Source organism: Lolium perenne, chromosome 5 (genome assembly GCF_019359855.2).
Source record: "Lolium perenne isolate Kyuss_39 chromosome 5, Kyuss_2.0, whole genome shotgun sequence".
In the NCBI taxonomy this organism is placed as follows: Eukaryota; Viridiplantae; Streptophyta; class Magnoliopsida; order Poales; family Poaceae; genus Lolium; species Lolium perenne.
In genome coordinates this window covers 66,638,915-66,657,193 of record NC_067248.2, presented here as the reverse complement: position 1 = coordinate 66,657,193, position 18,279 = coordinate 66,638,915, and the positions used below count along the sequence as shown (strand labels likewise).

Below are 18,279 nucleotides of genomic sequence, written 5' to 3'. Positions count from 1 at the left end.
TACCTAGTCCTTATGACCATGAGATCATATAAATCACTTATACCGGAAAGGTACTTTGATTACATCAAACGCCACTGCGTAAATGGGTGGTTATAAAGGTGGGATTAAGTATCCGGAAAGTATGAGTTGAGGCATATGGATCAACAGTGGGATTTGTCCATCCCGATGACGGCTAGATATACTCTGGGCCCTCTCGGTGGAATGTCGTCTAATGTCTTGCAAGCATATGAATAAGTTCATAAGAGACCACATACCACGGTACGAGTAAAGAGTACTTGTCAGGAGAGACGAGGTTGAACAAGGTATAGAGTGATACCGATGATCAAACCTCGGACAAGTAAAATATCGCGTGACAAAGGGAATTGGTATCGTATGTGAATGGTTCATTCGATCACTAAGTCATCGTTGAATATGTGGGAGCCATTATGGATCTCCAGATCCCACTATTGGTTATTGGTCGGAGAGAGATCTCGACCATGGCTACATAGTTCGCGAACCGTAGGGTGACACACTTAAGGTTTGATGTCGTTTAAGTAGATATGGAATAAGGAATGGAGTTCGAAGTTTTGTTCGGAGTCTCGGATGGGATCCAGGACATCACGAGGAGGTCCGGAATGGTCCGGAGAATAAGATTCATATATAGGAAGTCATATTCCAAGTTTGGAAATGATCCGGTGCATTTATGGCAGGTTCTAGAAGGTTCTAGAAAAGTCCGGAAGAAATCACCATGGAAAGTGGAGGGACTCCACCTTGCATGGCCAGCCAAACCCTAAGGGGTGGAGTCCCAGGTGGACTCCACCATAGGTGGCCGGCCACCCCACCTAAGGGAAAGGTGGGAGTCCCACCTTGGGTAGGACTTCCCCCTTGAGTAGGTTTCTGTGACGCCCCCAAACCGGTATCCTGAGGATTCCAGCGATCCCGCCGAAATCCGCACGATATCGATTCGGAGACGCCCTCCGACACGACGTGCGGGACGAATCACACACGTGATGCCAGAGGAATTAACACGAGCGGTAACATTTAACAGGATTACAATAGAGCCCACAAGATACATATATTACAACAACGACTCCAACGAGTCAAGATACAAATATACAATACAAAGATCCAAATCATACAGAAGATCAAATACATCCGAGTACGGACAAGATACAAATTGGACTAAGAGTCCTGAAGATAACCAGTGGCGTCCATAACCCTGCCCAGGCCAAGCCGGAAGGGTAACCTTGCTAACGTCGTCATCTCGTACCTGTCAAAGTCGGGCCATCGGTTGCCGACAAAAGGGGGAGGAGACAAAAAGAAAGGAAGGCGAGGGTAAGTACCATTGGCACGTACTTGCGAGACAAGACCATCTATGCTCGCTGGTGGGCGGTATAAACTTCACCCGGCTATATGTGGAGTTTAGCGGCAGCAAAGCTACTATCCAATAGAGACACGCTACAACATCCGTCTACTCAGAGAAGATAAGAGAGCGCACAAGGTAACAGTTCTATACTCTGCAAACATAACACAGCCGATGTGATCCCCCTTCGCAAAGAGGTACTGGCAAAGGCACACACACTTTTTGAAAAAGTTTTATTAGCAAATTATTAGCAACAGGAAATAAGGTGTAAGTTGTTCTATGATCAAGCTATACAATTCCAAGTCGTCCATAACCGCGGACACGGCTTATCGATAAGATGTACACCCTGCAGGGGTTGCCCAAATGTAACCATACGCATGCTCGAACCCACTTACTACAGGTGGAGTCTCACAACAAGACCGTTCCCAATGCAAGAGAAAGTTTAATGGGAGCCACCCAACTAAGCTACCCGTGACGAAGTTCGGCCGTACTCCGATACGGACCCAGAGGTTTGCGACATAGTCCAGGCGGGCACTTACGACCAGGCACAAGATAAGTCTATCCGCGTTATGAGTACAAAGATAAAGAATAAACACCCGAAGGCAACAGGAAGTAAATCGTGCATCGTGCATATGGGCAAATAAAACCAAGGTTGTGGCTCCCAATAAACAGACTCGAGGAAAGGTAGTGGGTGATGGGGGTCCCATTCCCCCACGTATGGGTAGAGCGCTCAATCTCGGAACAGATAACAAGAACTCGGGTCCTAGGGGACATTAGCAAGTCAAAGTTCCGATGCTTTCGCAAAGGGGCTCACAGATGCCTCTGCTTACAATTTTAGTTGTTAACAATAAAGTAAAGTGTGATTATCTCCAACAAATGATATATCATGTGAAAACCTCCCAACAACCCAACATATCCCGATATCAGATCGAGATAAACAACAGAGCCTAAACACGCCTACGACTCGCAAAGCTGGCAAACAACAAACAATAGGTAGGGCGAGGAGGTGTATCTCGGACATATAGGTAACAGGTGGATAGGACACGTGACACAACAGAATCGCAACATAAGGATAGCAATAGATCAAAAGAGCATGTAAAAGTAAAATAGGTGAAGGGGTGGGCTCGCCTGTGAAAAGCTGTAGAAGAACTTGTCCAAGAACTCGTCGTATCTCACATCAACACTTCGTGATCCTATCCGGGAAGAAGCAAATGCTGGACAAACAACGGATGCAAATCTTACAACTACAGATAAAGAAGATCCAGCATGATCAAGATGATATGCATGACATGGCAGATATGGTGCAATGCAACTTATCCAATTTAATCGGAGTCGGAACCCCGGACAAGCAAGTTATGTTGGAGTTGCATTTTCTACCGACAAAGTTAAGTGTTGATTAGCATGGAAAGACATGGCAGGGGTGCGCTACATCAAAATTAATCGGAGCGGGGAAACCTTAGTCGGTGTCCGAAATACTCCGGGTATATGTTAGGTGAACATACACGAACTATCATGACACGACATGATGCGAGATGCAAACAGATGAATGGATGGCATAATCATGTTCAGCACATTTTTCTGATCAAAATGGACATAAAGTTTGTTTGATTTGGATTTGTAAAAGTGCAATTATGAACAATTTGAAAACCATCTGATTGCAAATTGCTGAAAACTGGAATTGGAATTTGAGCGGGAAACGGTTTACACCGTGCTGGAAGCTAGCAAGAGTCGTTGACAGGTGGGTCCTTGAGCCACGTCAGCTCCAGCGTGGCACAAGGCAAAAAGGTTGGTTTTACTGCGCTCCCGCGGGGATTCGAACTCAGGCCGTGCAGGTAAGGATCAGAGGTGGTGCCAATGTGCTGCTGGATCGGTTTTGATATGGGACGGGATTCAGGCTAGGTAAAGCATCTCTCCAATTAGCTGAAGAAGTGACACTGCGAACTGAAAACGTGACAGCGCGAGGTCCTGTAGATAGCGAAAGTGCACGGTATTTAAAGCGCTCGCCGAGATGAATCTGGGCACCGATTTGAGTGAAACAAAGGAGGTGGATCAAGATGGATGTGCCAAGATTCGAAACAGATCGGCATGGATGGAAACGGTACACGATATCGCCGGAAAAGCTCGCCGGAAGTTGGGCCGACGAAACAGCAAAACTGAAACTGGAAAACATCTGTTTCTGGACCTGATTTTGGAAGAAGATGGCGTCGTCGTTACTGCTCCGTTTTGGGTGATTCAAGGACCAGTAGATAGCTGGTGATGTTGTGCATCTAGCTAAGCAAGAAGCTCGTGCTGGGGCGACCTGTGCCGGCGATGATCTACACCGAAAGATGGCACCGTGAATCAGATCAAAAGAGCAGCCTTTTCTCGTTTCTTTTTCGATCTCGTCTGATCTTCTCACATGTGACGGTCAAAAACATGAATCGGAACCAGCAGAGTGCTAGCAGACATTTGGTATGACAAAGATCTGGATTAACATGAAGTGTGCATCGTGTTAACTGAAGAATGGCAGAGTTTAACTGGAGAACTTTAGACAGCGTACGCGACGGACACAGCCGTGCGACGGAGATGTCGTTGACGGTGAACACGTTCTGGCTGGGCTTCCGTGATGGAGAAGAGGACGCAGGGACTCAGGGAGTTCCCACGCCTCGACACGAACTGATACTGGCACTGGTGGAAAAAGGGGCTTTAGTCGCGGTTCGCAACTGCCATTAGTCGCGGTTGCGCAACCGCGACCAAAGTAGCACGACTAAAGGCCCCCCCTTACGAACCGCGACTAAAGGCCCGTCCACGTGGGCCGCAGGAGAGCGCCAGGGCGGAGGACCTTTAGTCGCGGTTCTTCTGGCCAACCGCGACTAAAGGCCTCCGCAGGGTTTAGGGTTTAGCCCCCCCTCCCCTAAATCTGGTTTCTTTTTAATTTGTATTGTTTTATTTCTTTTGGGTTTTAATTTTGAAGGAGTTTCACATATTCCACGGTACTACATACATGCATATGAATGTACAATTTCAAACAAATTTGAAATTAGAACCAAAAAGAATTCAAGAGGAATATACAATATATATTCAATATCGGATGACCATATACAATATATATTCAATATCGGATGACCATATACAATTTTGAACAAGTTTCCATCCATAATTTAGTGCATATAAAGTTCTACGTCATCGTAATGGTGTTCTCCTCTAGGATCGATGACTTCCCTCGCCAACCATCCAGCTAGTTCCTCTTGAAGTGGTCGGAAGCGAGCTTCTGGACTAAGCGTCTTCCGGAGGTTATTCCTCAGGATGTTGTTCTCACACTTCTGGTCCCGCTCATTGCAGTATCTCCGGATCCTCTCACAAACATAGTATCCACATAGATTGGTCCCCGGTGGCTGAATATCCCCAGTCGTCCGCACTGCCATTTTAAAATGTAGCTCTTTTTTGAATTCACCAAACCTTGGTATCTACGAACCGTCTCCAAACCCTACGAGGCAAAGAAAATTAAATGAACAAGAGAGTTATTAATTAGTTACTAGATATTAGGAAATGAGGAACGAAATAGGCCGATCGATATAGAGCGCAAATGAATGAAAATAATTACTTTTGCATCATTTTTCTCATGTCGGCCCAAAGCGCCGGATCCATATTCAGAGAGTCGTGGACGAGAACTGAGGAGGTCTGAACTTGAATTACCATAAGAATCCAGTGGAACCTGCGGACACGATACATGCACAGTCATGCATAACTCATCGATTAGCCACATACCATGCATGGAGTAAACAAAAGAGAATGTGCTCAAGACAGAAACACTCACCCAAAATGGTAAGGAAATAGAATATCACTTTTGAGTGTCTGTTTTCTAATAAACCGCCACAGGTCATCCTCCACGTCGGCGGGGTGGTGTTCTAACACATATGAATTAATGATTTGTGGGTCAATGAACCCAACATCATGGATGTTCCTTATTCGCATTTCCCGCTTCTTCATTCTGCATAATAGCGTACACAACAAGATAGTTAGGACAATATATATATATATAGTGCAGGCAATGAACGAGATGGGGTAGAAATTAATAAATCACTTACAGAACGTAGCAACTGATGATAGATTTGTCGAGGTCGCGCAGATTGAACAGCTGGAACAATTCACTCAGATGAATTTGTACATAGTAATATTTGAAGTGATGCTCATATCTAACTTTCGCATAGATATAGTCTTTGGCGTTTTTATGTTTTATGTAACCCTTGTACCAATTTAGCAGACCTTTCATTTGTCGAGGTAGATCCTCTTCCTGCGCAGGCTCGACGAGAGGGCCATTCTTCACATATGTAAATACTACGTCCTTCATTGGCGCCTCATCAAGGCCTAACAGTGCACGAAGAGTGATACCTAAGTCGGCTGCTTGTTCTCTGGCACTCGTTACAGTCAATCCATGTGCTGCCGCAGCTGCTATGATATCGGGGCATCCGGACCGGCGGCTTGCACTATGAGCGGGGCGATCGATTGTTTACTTTGTTCCCCGAGCTGGGCAACTTCTTTCCCCCTTTCTAAGTTTTTCTCGGCCTCCTCCAAGGCTTTCTTCTCCGCCAACTCTTGGTTCCTCTTGAACGCGAGTGCTTGCCTACGAAGTTCACGTAAATAGTCGTCGTGCGATTCTTCGCGGCTTGGGACGGTGTGTTCAAAAATGACTTAGCCCAGCTCTTTTCCTTGTCGAGAAAATACTTGCTTGGGCTCGGGCTCTCTTTTTCTTCTTGCAGTCCGCCTTCCATTTCTCATATTCAGCAGCCGCGTGTGCGTCGACTTCCTCGGCACTACGTTCCCAAGGCCTTGTGGGGAGAGGCTTCGGTGATGGCTCGGTATCTTTGTGGTTCTAGGTACATAAGGGTCCGGGTTAATAACCCAGGGACTGCCTCGCTTCTTCGCCGGAGGTGGATTGGGGGCGGTGTCGATCACCCGCCGGACGAGGATCGGGGGCGGCGTCTGCTTACCCGCCGGAGGTGAATTGGGGGGCGGCGTCGGCTGACGTGAAGGAGGTGTAGGTGAAGCACCACCACCACCACCGCCACCGCCACCGTCACCGCCACCGCCACCGCCACCGCCACCGCCACCACCACCACCGTAGGGGGGTGGACTTGTTGGCGCCTCGCCTGGAAACTTGATAAATTTCTTCTGCCATAGAATGAGCGGCGCTTGACATCTCCAAGTCTTTTCACCCCTTCGGGTGTAGCAATGTCAATGTCCAGGTCCTCAAACCCTTGGACTATCTCCTCCACCGTGACACGAGCATAGCCATCTTGAATGGGGTTGTTGTGGTGGAGTGCTCCAGTGGTAAAGCACTGCCGATGGCTACCTTCATGGACATGTTCCCGATAGGATAATACGAGATGACATGCTTTCATCTCCTTTATATCGTCCACGGGGTAGCGAGGAGGCTCCGGTGCAGTAATTTCGACCACCAGAGGCTCCGGTGCAGTAATTTCGATCGTCGGTGCACCAGCCGGTGAGGCCTCCGTGGAAGCCACGCTGCTTCTTCTCCGCTGCTGGCTTCCGAGATCCATTGGATGATCTTCATGCTGCGCCCGAGCTGCATCTCTTTCGGCGACTAGTACACTCACGGTTTTCTTCATCACATCCATTTCCGTTACCAACTTCGCCACAACATCTGCATCCCGATCCATCTTTCTCTTACGGCTTCGTAACCGTACGGGTCATCGTTACGGGGAACCCTACTTTCCACGGAATGGGCCCCATGCCTCGTACACGTCCTCCGTGTTCGGGATTCCCGAGGGCTTTTGTCGGGCGTCGTTCTCTCTGTTGAACTTGATCCTCCCTCTTGAGCATCCCTCATTGCCTCAATAAGCTTTTGGGTGGGTGTAATTATTTTGCCCCGATAAACACACTCCCCTGTCTCCGGGTTCAGCGATCCCCCATGCCCGTACCACCAGCTTTTGGCCCTTGGGTCCCATCCCTCCGTGCACAGACGGATTCCTCGCGCCCTCGGCTCGTTCTCCATCTTCTCCCACTTAGGCTGCCAAAAGCGATACCCTCCTGGCCCCATAATATGATTGTACTCCTTCTTGGCCGCATTCTCCTTATTTTTTTTCGATATTTCAAGGAACTGCTCCGATTTCTTTTGCTTCACAAATTCTGGCCAATCATGTTGCAGTTTCTCATATTGTCCTTTGAAATCTGGAGTCTTGCCCTGCTTGACAAAGTCATGGGCTAGATTTTGCTTGTATTTCCGGAATGCGTTGGCCATCTTAGAAAGAGCGAACTGTTTGACTAGCTTGCACCTCTCCTTGTTTTCCTGAATCTTGTTACCCGCCTCATCGTATTTGCGGTATTCCGGAGGTAGAACGAAATGTTCCATAAGCTTGTTGAAGCAATCTTTTTTTGTTCTCTTATCGACAAAAGTGAAACCAAGACGTGCCTTCTTTGGCTCATTCCACTCCTGGACGGTGATCGAGACGTTGTCTCTAACAACGGCTCCGCATTGGCTGATAAACTTGGTGGCGTTCTTCTTGGGCTCCGGCCTGCCGGTTTCTTCATCGACAACCTCGATGGTGCATGTTTCGTTTGGTTTCATCGTCTTGGTTGCGCCACGCTTTGACGACGTACTCGATTTTTTCGACGATCCGGCCGAGGGCTAAAATAAGAAAGAGAGTCGCGCGCGTTAGTACACACATTTATTCAAATCAGTTAGTTTGTATCACCAGACGCTCAATATGTATATATATATACCTCGGCGCCGGAGGTGGTTGCTACTTCCAATTGAAGATCGTCGTTTATCGACGTTTCTTCGGCATCATCTTGCTGACGGCGCCCTTCATCTTCACCCTCAAGGTTCAGATAAGAAGAGATATCATCTTCTTCTTCTCCGGTCGGCACATATAGAATATCGCCTTTTATGATGCCGAACATATGGTCTTCAGCGTCCGGATCATAGTTGTCCAGAATCGGGTCAGCTCTATCGTCCGCCATATGTCAGTCCTGAAAACATGTAGTCAAAACAAATTAATTGTGTATATGCCGGCATTATCATATCTCTTCTACATATAAAGAGAGAGGGCGACGAGGGAGGCGAGAGGGGGGACGCAGTGATCGCGTGACAGAGAGAACGGTGGTGGTGGCGAAAGGGGGGACGCAGTGACCGCGTGACCGAGAGACCGGTGGCGGTGGCGAAAGGGGGACGCAGTGACCGCGTGACCGAGAGACCGGTGTGGCGGTGACCGAGAGGGCGGTGGCGGTGCCGAGGACACATAACCCTCGCCGCCCCCTCTCGATCCCAAATAAAATTTTGTTAAGTTAAAATTTTACTTAACAAAATTTAGACTTAATGATCAAAATTTTACTTAACAAAATTTAGACTTAATGATCAAAATTTTAACTTAAGAAAAATTTTACTTAACAAAATTTAGACTTAATGATCAAAATTTTAACTTAACAACCGAGAGACCGGTGGCGGTGGCGAAAGGGGGACGCAGTGACCGCGTGACCGAGAGACCGGTGTGGCGGTGACCGAGAGGGCGGTGCCGGTGCCGAGGACACATAACCCTCGCCGCCCCCTCTCGATCCCAAATAAAATTTTGTTAAGTTAAAATTTTGATCATTAAGTCTAAATTTTGTTAAGTAAAATTTTTCTTAAGTTAAAATTTTGATCATTAAGTCTAAATTTTGTTAAGTTAAAATTTTGATCATCAAGTCTAAATTTTGTTAAGTAAAATTTTTCTTAAGTTAAAATTTTGATCATTAAGTCTAAATTTTGTTAAGTTAAAATTTTGATCATTAATTAAGTCTAAATTTTGTTAAGTAAAATTTTTCTTAAGTTAAAATTTTGATCATTAAGTCTAAATTTTGTTAAGTAAAATTTTGATCATTAAGTCTAAATTTTGTTAAGTAAAATTTTAGTTACATTAAGTCTAAATTTTGTTAAGTAAAATTTTAGTTACATTAAGTCTAAATTTTAGTAAAATTTTAGTTACATTATACTATTACATGTGTAAATTTTTGTTAAATTTTGTTACATATTACATATTTGTTAAATTTTGTTAAGTCAAAATTTTGTTAGTATACAAATTTTTAGTTAAGTTAAAAAAACAAAAAAAAAGAGAGAGGCAGGGGCGCCGGCGGCCGTGTAGGCGCTCCCCGCGCCCTCTCTCTCTCTCTCCCGGCCGGGCGCAGCGCGCGGTATAGGTGGGCGGCGGCGGCGGGCAAGCGGCCGGCGGCGCTGCGAGTGGGGGCGGCGCGCGGTGGCGCCGGCAACGGCGCGGCTGTGCTCTCGATACGCGCGGGGAACACGGCGGCGAGCGGCGAGACGTGCGGCGCGAAGACCGGGGCGGCGCGCGTTCGGTGGCGGCTCGGGCGCGGCGACGGCGGCGTGAGGAGCGACGGCGACGACGGCGTGACAGGCGACGGCGACGGCGGGCAGGGCTTCGCTGCAGCGTCGAGTTCGTCGTTCGCGCGCGGAGAAGAAGATGAACTGGCCATTCGCCGCCGCGCGCGTATTTATAGTAACCCCCCCTTTAGTCGCGGTTGGGGAGGCGACCCGCGACTAAAGGGTACCCTTTAGTCGCGGTTGGCAAGGGTATTTTCGCCGGGTTTTCGTTTCCCGCGGAAAAATACCCTTTAGTCGCGGTTGGCGGTATTTTTTCAAATTACTTTTCTTTTTCAAATTACTTTTCTTTTTCGAATTACTTTTCTTTTTCAAATTACTTTTCTTTTTCAAATTACTTTTCTTTTTCAAATTACAAATAATATATCAAAAAGTAAAGAAAAATAAAACTAATTCATTTCAAAATCTGAAAAATACATATAATATATCAATAAATTCAGAAAAATAAAACTAATTCAATTCAAAATCTTAAAAATACAAATATTATATCAAAAAATTCAGAAAATTAAAACTAATTCATTTCTAAATGTTAAAAATACAAATAATGTATGAAAAAATTCAGGAAAATAAAACTAATTCATTTCCAAATCTTAAAAATACAAATAATATATCAAAAAAATCAGAAAAATAAAACTAATTCATTTCAATATGTTAAAAATACAAATAATATATCAAAAAATTAAGAAAAATAAAACTAATTCAATTCAAAATGTTTAAAATACATATAATATATCAAAAAATTCATAAAAATAAAACTAATTCAATTCAAAATCTTAAAAATACAAATAATATATCAAAAAATTCAGAAAAATAAAACTAATTCAATTCAAAATTTTAAAAATACAAATTATCAAAAATTCATAAAAATAAAACTAATTCAATTCAAAAGTTCGTTGGCCCCCTCTTCCCGCCTCTTTCCGCCGTCCCCCTCTTCCCTCCTCGTCTTCCCGCCATTTCTTCCCTGTCTTCCCGCCTCTTTCTTGCCGCCAATTGTTTCCCGCCAATTTCTTCCGGCCTCTTTCTTCCCGCCAATTTTTTCCCGCCAATTTCTTCCCGCCACTTTCTCCCCGCCTCTTTCTTCCCGCCTTCTGTCTTCCCGCTCCCATTTTTCCCGCCATTTGTCACTACATATAGGTAGCCCGGCTTGGCCAGCATTATCACATCTCTACAATCTCTCATCACTCTCTCATGGCTTCCACCGCACCCACTCTAACCTACCAGCAGGTGGAGGAGCTTTGCGCCTCGAACTACCCTTGCCCTCCGGGCTACCGCGTCCTGCATTTTGGAGCCTAAGCGCCGGCGGCGTGCCGGTCCCTCCCGTCCCTCAGGGTACTGCGCACCGGGCGGCCATCACGAACCACTACTACCTCGACCTCACGCCGGAGCAGCGGATGAATCCCCGCTGGCATCCCGATAACCAGCATACTTGGGACGCCTTCTTCATCAATCGGCGTGAGAGGGCGCTCGCCAGGTATGAGGAGGACGGTCGCCTCCCGGAAACTTCCACGAGGCCGGCCGTCGGCTATGGTGGTACGGCCGGACTCGCAGAGCGTCATGGACTACATCACGGCCGGCGATATCCCCCGCTGCGCTACCCTCGATTCGAGCCACGAGCGCTGCCCGACGACAGCGACGACGACGGCGGCAGCGATGCCGGCAACTTAGAAGGCGACGACTACCAGTACAACGGCGGCGGCTATGAAGACTACGAGTATGCATATTATACGCCTAGGCAGGAGTATGACTAAATCACTCCAAATTTCATGTATGCAGGAGTATGACTTAGTCACTCCAAATTTCCTATATGCAGGAGTATGACTTAGTCACTCCAAATTTCATGTATGCAGGAGTATGACTTAGTCACTCCAAATTTCATGTATCATCAGTGCTATCTCGAGTCAATTGAATCATTCGAAAATGGACACCAAACACATCACGGGTAATATAATTCACATGATTCATTCAACAAAGATTGGTACAATAAATTATTACACATCATTTCTTCCCTTGTGTCCCTGCTTGCTTACGATTGTGCCGTATCCATGGAGCATCCTCATCATTTAACTTAATGCTTGGGTCGGTGTTCACTTTGAAGGGCGGAATTTCAGCAAACATATTATAATCTTCTGACATGTCTGTCTTGTCCTCCACTCCCACGATGTTTCTTTTCCCTGAAAGAACAATGTGGCGCTTTGGATCATCGCATGATGTACTGATCGTTTTCTTATCTTTCCGTTTCCTCGGTTTGCTACTCATGTCCTTCACATAGAAAACCTGAGCGACATCTTTCGCTAGGACGAATGGTTCGTCAAGGTAACCAAGATTGTTGAAATCCACCATTGTCATTCCGTATTGCTGGTCCACCTTTACCCCACCTCCTGTTAGCTTGAACCATTTGCACCGGAACAAAGGGACCCTAAAGGAGGGTCCATAGTCAAGTTCCCATATCTCCTCTATGTAACCATAATATGTGACCTTTTGCCCATTCTCGGTTGCTACATCAAAGCGGACACCACTGTTTTGGTTGGTGCTCTTTTTATCTTGGGCGATCGTGTAAAATGTATTCCCATTTATCTCGTACCCTTGGAAAGTCGTTATAGTCGAAGATGGTGTCTTGGCCAACATGTACACTGATCTACAACATGATCGTCACTCATTAAATGTTTTCTCAACCAACCGCCGAAAGTCTCCATGTGGGCCTTCCTAATCCAGGATTCGGGCTTCTCGGGGTTGTCCGAGCGTAAAATATTCTTGTGTTTCTCAAAGTACGGAGCCACCAAGCTGGAATTGGTCAGAACTGTGTGGTGTGCTTCAGTCAGAGAATGGCCATCCATACATATCGTTGATTTCCTTCCGATCGTGCCTTTTCCACTTAGTCTCCCCTCGTGCCGCGATTGAGGAAGACCAATCGGCTTAAGGTCAGGAACAAAGTCAACACAAAACTCAATTACCTCCTCATTTCCATAGCCCTTGGCGATGCTTCCTTCTGGCCTAGCACGGTTACGAACATATTTCTTTAATATTCCCATGAACCTCTCGAAGGGGAACATATTGTGTAGAAATACGGGACCGAGAATGGAAATCTCATCGACTAGGTGAACCAGGAGGTGCGTCATAATATTGAAGAAGGATGGCGGGAACACCAACTCGAAAGCGACAAGACATTGGATCACATCGTTACGTAACCGTGGTAGAACTTCTGGATTGATTACCTTCGAGAGATTGCATTGAGGAATGCACATAGCTTCACAATGGCTACTCGAACATTTTCCGGCAGAGCCCTCAAAGCAATCGGAAGCAATTGCGTCATAATCACGTGGCGGTCGTGAGACTTCAGGTTTTGGAACTTTTTCTCCGCCATGTTTATTATTCCCTTTATATTGGACGAGAATCCTGACGGGACCTTCATCTTGCTCAGGCATTCAAAAAAGATGACCTTCTCTTCTTTGGTCGAGCGTAGCTGGCACGACCTTGAAACCGTTCCGGATGCCTGGTCATCGGGGTCTTTCAAACTTTGCTGGTCCTGCCGTGCTTCCTTTGTATCATTTGACTTCCCATACACGCCCAAGAAGCTTAGGATGTTCACGCAAATATTCTTCGTAACGTGCATCACGTCGATTGCGAGAGCGGACTTCTAGGACTTTCCAATATTCTAGCTCCCGAATATAGATTTCTTCTTCCACATGGCTACGTGCCCGTCAGCTCCCTTCGGAACTGATTGTCCGCCAGGACCCTTTCCAAAGATGACTTTCAAATCCTTGACCATATCAAATACCTCAGCACCGGTGTGTTCCGCAGCTTCGGCCGGTGATCTGCCTTGCCGTTGTAATGCTTGCCTTTCTTTCTTCTTGGATGACCTTTCGGAAGAAATCGACGATGCCCAAGGTACACGTTCTTCTTACAATTTGGCAAATGTACACTTTCAGTCTCATGTAAGCAGTGCGTGCATGCATTGTATCCCTTATTTGACAGTCCCGAAAGGTTACTAAGAGTAGGCCAATCGTTGATGGTTACGAAAAGCAACGCTCGTAGGTCAAATTCCTCTTCTTTGTGCTCATCCCACACACGGACACCAGGTCTGCCCCACAGCTGTAAAAGTTCATCAACTAATGGCCTTAGGTACACATCGATGTCGTTGCCGGGTTGCTTCGGACCTTGGATGAGCACTGGCATCATAATGAACTTCCGCTCCATGCACAACCAAGGAGGAAGGTTGTAGATGCATAGAGTCACGGGCCAGGTACTATGGCTGGAGCTCTGCTCGCCAAAAGGATTCATGCCATCCGTACTTAGACCAAATCTTCTGTTCCTTGCGTCAGCTGCAAAATCTTTGAACTCTCTGTCGATCTTTCTCCATTGCGTTCCATCTGCGGGGTGTCTCAACTCCCCGTCCGACTTACGGTCCTCTTTGTGCCATCGCAACAACTTGGCATGCTCTTTGTTCCTGAACAGACGTTTCAACCGTGGTATTATAGGAGCATACCACATCACCTTGGCGGGAACCCTCTTCCTGGGTTTCTGGCCCTCAACATCGTCACCAGGGTCATCGCCTCTGATCTTATAACGCAATGCAGTGCATACCGGGCATTCATTCAAATTCTCGTATTCACCGCGGTAGAGGATGCAGTCGTTGATGCATGCATGTATCTTCAGAACCTCTAAACCTAGAGGGCAGCCAACCTTCTTTGCTTCGTACGTAGTGGCGGGCAACTCGTTATTCTTTGGAAACATATTCTTCAACATTTTTAGCAAGTTTTCAAATGCCGAGTCAGCTACACCTGCCTGTGCCTTCCATTTCAGCAAATCCAGTGTGCAGCCCAGCTTTTTCAGACCATCATCGCATCCAGGGTACAGCGCCTTCCTGTGATCCTCTAACATGCGATCCAAATTCTCCCTCTCTTTTTCAGTTTCGCAGCGTCTCCGTGCATCAGCAATGGTCCGACCAAGATCATCAACGGGATCATCACGTGCCTCTTCTTCACCTTCCCCCTCACCTTCCCCTTCACCTTCAACATCCTCCATGAAAGTATCACCGAAATGAGCAAGATAGCTTTCATCGATGAAATCATCCCCTTCTTCATCTTCTTCCATTATAACCCCTCTTTCTCCATGCTTGGTCCAACAATTATAGCTTGGCATGAAACCGTGCCGAAGCAGGTGCATGTGAACATCTCTTGAGGAAGAGTAACCCTTCTGATTCTTACAGTTAACACATGGACAGATAACAAAACCCCCCTGCTTGTTCGCATTAGCCACTACGAGGAAATCTTTCAAACCCGTACTGAACTCGCCGGAGAGTCGGTTACCGTACATCCATTGTCGATTCATCTGCATTATTATAATATAAAATATATAATTAACCATCATGCATTTGTTAAACTAACTAGCTACAAACAATATAAATTAAACAATGAACTACACACACATGCATATTTTATCAACGACACATGAAAGGTTCAAGTTGCTAACCGCGATCAAGGAGGAAAAAATAAATGAGAAAGCTCAAGTGTGGCTCCAACACTTCATATCATGTTTGTTTCATGCTCTTGGGCATTTCATCAAACACCTTATGTGCATAAGAGGAACCAAAAGCAAACCTAACACCCACTTGTGAAGTTTGTGAAGAGAATGGCTCCAAATGGCTAAGTGTTGGCTGCTGGATGGGTATATATAGGGGGGGGGGGGTCTTTAGTCCCGGTTGGCCTGGCCAACCGCGACTAAAGGCCTTCGGGCACCGTTATGCGCGGTTGGCCAGGCCAACCCCGACAAAAAACCCCCACGTGCACCGGCTGGCCACCGAGCGCCCTGGGCCCAGGCCTTTGGTCGCGGTTCGCCTCCCGAACCGCGACTAAAGGTCCCATTAGTCGCGGCTCCTACAGATTCGCGACTTATGGGGCTCACCGGAAGCCTGTTTTTCTACCAGTGTGGTAACCTGCTTGCATCGATACGACGGAAAAAATGTGTTCGTGTGTGACCTCGACCATGGTGGTGCGAAAAGGCCGACGACGGCGTCGTCGCTGTGATGATGAATGACGGAAGGGGAAGAGCTGGATCGAGGCGACTGCTCACCGGGAGGCTGCCGGAAGAAACGAAACGGCTCGAGGACGAACGGAGACGTGGCGACTTCGACGGACTCCAGGAAGAAGACGGCGGCGCGGACGTAGAAGAGGAAGTAGAGCTCGAGCAGGTCCAGCTCCACGTCCAGGAAGAAGAGGAGGTCGCGGAGGTTCTTTTCCCGTTCTCAGCTGGGCTCGGAGCAGTCCATGGCGACGGCGCGGTGGATGGAAACGGCGGCGAAAAACCCTCTCAGTTGCTCACAGAGAGATGGACAAAAGAAACGGAGCGGCGGCGGGGAGGAAGGGGTGGATGAGCTAGGGTTCTGCAGGGGCTGCTGCGAGGATTTTATACGGAGAGCGAGCGAAGGACGACCGTCCCATCAAGAAGACAGCGACGTACCAGTGTATGGATTTGCTGCCGTACAGGAAGAAGGAGAATGCAACGCTGAAATTGGTGGGCTGCTCAGCGTGGAGCAAAATGGGCTTGGTGCACAATGGGAAGGATACAGGGAGGAGAGGCCAGCGAGAAATTTTTGGGCCACAAGGGCGTGCCCAGCCATTTCCAAGTATTTTGCCAATTAGCAAGAAATAAAAGGAAGAGATAAAGATATGGAGGAAAGGATAAAGAAAATGTCCAAGATAGGAGGCAAAGAGAAAAATATATGGAAGGAAAGTCTGAAAATATTATTAAGAACTTTATTGTTAAATTGAAACAACATTTCAATTACTCATAAATATTTAGTTTGGGGTTTTCTTAAATAAGAAAAGGTCTAGGAAGGGTTTAATATAAAACCATATGAGAGGGAAACCGAAATAGTTTTTATTTAAAAATAACTTTTATTTAATAAAATCTTGTTGATGATATGATGCATATGCTATGATGATGCACTAAAAGAAAAGAACAAGCAAAATCTATTATGGGTACTACCCGGGGCCGTTACAGTTTCCCACCTATGGGAGGTTTTGTTGTTGGGGTCTTATTCGAAGACTTGGACTACAACTCTTGGGGATTTCCACCTATATAATGAGGAGGAGAGGGAGGGGGGCAGCCACTCTTGGCCGCACCACCTAGGGCTGCCCATGGCCGGCGCCCTAGCCACCCCCTCTCCCCAAACCCTAGCCTCTTCTCCTCCACCACTTCTCCCGCATACGCTTAGGCGAAGCCCTGCTGGAGTTCTCCATCGACACCGCCACCACGCCGTCGTGCTGCCGGGATTCCGAGGAGGATCTACTACTTCCGCTGCCCGCTGGAACGGGGAGAAGGACGTCATCATCAACACCGAACGTGTGACCGAGTACGGAGGTGTTGCCCGATCGTGGCACCGTGATCAAGATCTTCTACGCGCTTTTGCAAGCGGCAAGTGATCGTCTACCGCAGCAATAAGAGCCTACTCTTATAGGCTTTGGAAATCTTCAAGGGTGAGTCTTGATCATCCCCTCGTTGCTCTCGTCTTCTAGATTGCATCTTGGCTTGGATTGCGTTCTCGCGGTAGGAAATTTTTTGTTTTCTATGCAACGAATCTCTACAGTGGTATCAGAGCCGTGTCTATGCATAGATGGTTGCATGAGTAGAACACAATTGTTTTGTGGGCGTTGATGCTTATGTTGTCTTTAGTTCGAGTACTTTGCATCTTTGTGGCATGGTGAGATGAAGCGGCTCGGGCTAACTTTACATGACCGCGTTCATGAGACTTGCTCCACGTTCGACATGCAACTTGTATTGCATAAGTGGCTTTGCGGGTGTCTGTCTCTCCCACCATAGTGAAGATTCAATTTACTCTTTCTATTGACAACACTAGTATCACCGTTGAGGTTCATGTTCGTAGGTAGATTAGATCTTACTCGAAAACCCTAAACCACGTAAAATATGCAAACCAAATTAGAGGCGTCTAACTTGTTTTTGCAGGGTTTGGTGATGTGATATGGCCATGATGTGATGATGAATATGTATGAGATGATCATTATTGTATTGTGGCAACCGGCATGAGCCTTATGGTTGTCTTTAAATTTCATGTTGAGTAGTATTTCAAAGTAGTTGTAATAGTTGCTACATGAGGTGAACAATCATGAAGACGGCGCCATGGACCTTGACGCTACGCCGACGATGATGGAGATCATGCCCGTTGATGATGGAGATCATGTCCGTGCTTTGGAGATGAAGATCGAAGGCGCAAAGACTAAAGGGCCATATCATATCACATATGAATTGCATGTGATGTTAATCCTTTATGCATCTTATTTTTCTTAGATCGCGACGGTAGCATTATAAGATGATCCCTCACATTAATATCAAGATAATAAAGTGTTCTTCCCTCGTATGCACCGTTGCACAGTTCGTCGTTTCGAAGCATCTCGTGATGATCGGATGTGATAAACTCAACGTTCACATACAACGGGTGTAAGCCATGTTGCACACGCGGAATACTTGGGTTTGCTTGACGAGCCTAGCATGTACAGACATGGCCTCGGGACAACGGAAACCGAAAGGTTGAACACGAGTCATATGG

At 46.6% G+C, this 18,279-nt stretch overlaps 1 long non-coding RNA gene across 1 annotated transcript; it reads right to left on the bottom strand.

The window, feature by feature from the left end:
* Positions 1 to 1,014: 1,014 nt before the first annotated feature.
* Positions 1,015 to 16,205, bottom strand: LOC139831007 (uncharacterized). The gene is made up of 3 exons (XR_011744833.1): positions 15,786 to 16,205; positions 2,471 to 2,556; positions 1,015 to 1,249 (listed from the first exon to the last, which is right to left on the bottom strand). It is a non-coding gene; the product is annotated as an uncharacterized lncRNA (long non-coding RNA).
* Positions 16,206 to 18,279: the final 2,074 nt, after the last annotated feature.